This window comes from Onychomys torridus, chromosome 3, assembly GCF_903995425.1.
Source record: "Onychomys torridus chromosome 3, mOncTor1.1, whole genome shotgun sequence".
Classification (NCBI taxonomy): domain Eukaryota; kingdom Metazoa; phylum Chordata; class Mammalia; order Rodentia; family Cricetidae; genus Onychomys; species Onychomys torridus.
In genome coordinates this window covers 157,063,495-157,067,426 of record NC_050445.1, presented here as the reverse complement: position 1 = coordinate 157,067,426, position 3,932 = coordinate 157,063,495, and positions in this window count along the sequence as shown.

The following is a 3,932-nucleotide window of genomic DNA, read 5'->3' as shown; positions in this document are numbered from 1 at the left end:
AAAAAGCGAAGAGAAATCAGGTCTTCCCTCAGCAAGTAAGGCAATCAATGAAGGAGAGCTGGAGGGATGTAGAAACACCAGGAAAGGAAAGTAGACATCCAGGAATGGCAGCTTCTTGTTCCCAGAAAACATTTCAATGAGAAATGGTGGAAAGGAATGGAGGCAGGCATCTAAACGGACCAACAGGGGAAGAGAAGATCCAGGGGACCTATAAAATAGCCAGCCACACCAGCTTCTGTTTAGTGGACTTTTAGCCTTAGGCTCCTCCCTGCTGGAATGTATAAAGCTGCTATTTCCCCCTTGTCTGTGGCTTGGTCTTCTGTCTTCCCAGATGTTTGACCTTTGTCCATGCCAGGGAACAAACTTGGCAATGCCCTAGACAGCTTCCATTACTCCCACCCCATCACAACCAAGACAGACCCTTACAGCCATGCCCATGGGCCATGTGATCTCGACATCACCTCACTGAGACACTCTAGGTTTTAGGTCATGTCAAGCAGAAGTAACCGGCACCCTTGTTAATACACGGGACTTAACAAGCTCTGAATTTCGAAGCTAAGAAGAGATGTTTGTGTGTGTCTAGGAATAAGAAGGAAGCTCCCCAAAAGAGAAGTAGCAATTGCCTTCAGGCCACTCCAGTTCTTCCTCAGCTGGGTCTGCCGGGGACACAATCGAGGTTTGAGCCGATGCTGCTGAAGTGTGCTCTGTGACCCAGCTGCTCGGGTATCATTTCAGCAGCTAAGAAATGCAGAGTTTCAGGGATTGTGAAACCTGTTGAGTCATAGTCTGCACCTGGACCAGAGGACAGATGGTTTCAGTGCCTAGAAAAGCTTAAGAAGCACCGGTGTTGAAGCTCAACATTCTCAGGGAAAGAAAACTAGGATGCAATTAAGAAAAATCCAAAGAGTTACAAATTCATTTCAGTGAACATTCTCGAACTGGAAGGTATGAAGCAAGCCAAGGCCAGAGGCACAGCCTGGTGGTCCCAGCAGCTACCCTCAGGCTTTGTCAGGCTTTGTCTGTTTAAGGCCAGCTTGGGAAGACCGACAGATGCTGTCCCCAAATAAAGACTATAGAGAGGTCTGGGCCAGTGGTCCAGAGCTTATGTAGCTGGTGGGGTATGCCAGGCCCAAGGCTAGTCTGCAGTACCACACACAGAAAGGGAGAAGGAGGGGGAACACTAAAGCTTTTCTTAATTCCAGATGCTTTTGGAGCTCTGTTGTGACTTCTTATTGTACCCCAGCACTCAGCTCGCAGCACCCGTCTCCTAGTGCCCAGTGCTCAGTCTCTAACCCCCAGCCCCCAGCTCCCAACCCCAGCTCTCAGTTCCCAGCCCAACCACAGCCCCTGGGCCGAGAATGGGAGGTCCTGGACAGCGTGATCATTTGTATATCGGAGCTATTCCAAGCCTTTCCTTTGACAATGTTGCATGGCTTCCACCCTCAGAGAACCCAGTTAAACCGGCCTAGCTCAATGCTCAAAGGTCTCTAGATCTTTCCACTGTGCAGCCAGCTGGGAAACCACACAGAAATGGTTTCACCTCAGGAATGAAGAAGCCGCTTTAAGGGTTAACTGCAGATCCAGTTTACAGAGATAATCTCTTGTAGCTTCGGTTACCTTCCAAACTCCCTATGTAGCTGAGGATGACCTTGAATTTCCAATCCTCAGGCTTCTGCCTTCCTAGCACTGGGGTTGAAGGCATGCACTACCACACCTGGTGTGAGCAGTGCTGAATACTGAATCCAGAATCTCGTGCATGTTGGGCAAGCATCCTACCTCCTGAGCCGCATCTCTAGCCTCACCCGTCCATTTAAAAATAAATTAACTACAAACGTTGCTGAAGCCAGGATCAGGACTTGGTAAGCAGGCTCTTGTCCACACTGTGCATTTCTATTTGTGGTTGGGGCACTTTCTCACCAAGGCTAGTGTTTGGGGGGAGTTCTACATCCTCATTTCTCCTAGTTTTGAACTATCGATTCTCACTCCACGCCCTTGTCTGGACACCTCATACTTGACTCTTGAAATGGCCTTGCTAGCCTGCTCTCAGTCTGAGTTCTAAAAGGAAGTTTAGAAAAAGGTGTGAGGGCAGGTGGAATGGCATTTGAGGATCAGTGTGGATCAGTGCGCACAGATGGACGGACGGACAGACGGCTCCAGCTCTCTAGAACCCTGCCTTGCAACGCCTCTGGTCTCTTCCTCCTGGGCCTCCAGGGAGTGTCTCCTGCATGGGCTGTGGATGGCTGCAGAGCAGTCACGAAAGTCCTCTGGGCAGTGAGCCAGGTTTGTCATGAGGTTCACCTCTTTGCTTGCTTTTTCTTCAGTGTGTCATGACAATTGCCTTAGTCTGTCCAGCTTTATGGTTAAGAAAAGGTCTAGTACCAGCCATTCCAACACAGAGGAGATATTAATGTTAAATTTCCTGAAACTGATCATTTTGTTATGGCTATGAGAGAACTCTTGGGATATTAATGATGAAGTATTTGGGGTAAATGGTCATCAACTCACTTTCAAAGGCTCAGTCAAAATGTTAACACAAATACCAATAGTACCTAAATACAGATATAAATATAAGAGAATTTATAAAGTTCTTTATAAAGTACTCAAAAAGAGAATGATATAGCAGATAATGGAAAATATCATTTTGAGTCTAGATGAAATGTACATGGGTATGCTTATGAAGTGTACTATTTTCATAAAGATTTTAAACTGAAGAGTAAACAAAAGATCGGTCTTAGTTAAAGTTTCTATTGCTTTGACAAAACACCACGACCAAAAGCAACTTGGGAAAGAAAAGGTTTATTTTGGCTCACAGCTCTCAGGTCACGCTCCATCACTGAGGGAAGTCAGGGCAGGAGCTGATGATGCAGAGGATGTGGAGGGCTGCTGCTTACTGGCTTGCTCCCCATGGCTTGCTCAGTTTGCTTTCTTATAGACTCAAGGACCACCCACAGAAGGCTGGGCCCTTCCACACGAATAAGTAATTAAGAAAATCCCCCACAACTTGCCTGTAGGCAATCTGATGGAAGGATTTTCTCAGTTGAGGTTCTCTCTGCCTTGTTAGGTCTAGGTTGCTACATGTTACAAACTCCACAACTAGGACAATCTGTCTGAGGGATTCCCTTCCAAAAGTTGAGAGTACAGAAAGAGAAAAAGAGCAACTCTCCTGTGGTGAAGCCCGGCAAGCTCCACCACAGCTGTGTGTTTAAGGTCAGCATCGCCCATGATAAATCATGGATTTCAGGCACATGGTGGATTGTGCAAGAATTCACCCCCATAGTTTGCCCTCTTGATTTCTTAACTCAAATTAAGAGCTGGCATGTGCACACAGGTTGGGAACGTGGCTTAGTATAGTTCTTGCCTAATGCTCTAGTCTGCTCTTTGTTATTGTGAGAAAAGACTTAGCCAAAACCAACTTGGGAAGAATAGGGTTTATTTCAGCTTCCAAGTCACAGCCCATCATCATGGGAAGCGGAGGCAGGAACCTGGAGGCAGGAATTGAGGCAGAGGCCACAAAGAAATTCTGCTTACTGACTTGCTTCCTCTGGCTTGTCCAGCTGCCTTTTTTGTACAGCCCAGGCTCACCTGCCCACAGATGGCTCTGCCCACAGTGATCCCTACTGTATTAATTAGCAATCAAGAAAATGTACTGGCGGGTGGGGGGTTGGGGGGGGGGGGGGGGGTGAGGCTGGAGAAATGGATCAGTGGCAAAGAGCACTGGCTGCTCTTCTAGCAGACATAGATTAGCACCCACATGGCAGTTCACAACCATCTATAACTCCAGTTCCAGGGGATAAGTTGCTGTCTGCTGGCCTCCATGGTGCCTGGCTTGTATGTGATGCACAGACATATATGCAGGCAAACACTTATACACATAGAATAATAAAATTAATTATATTCCCACAGACATACCCATGGACCAAGGTGATGGAGTC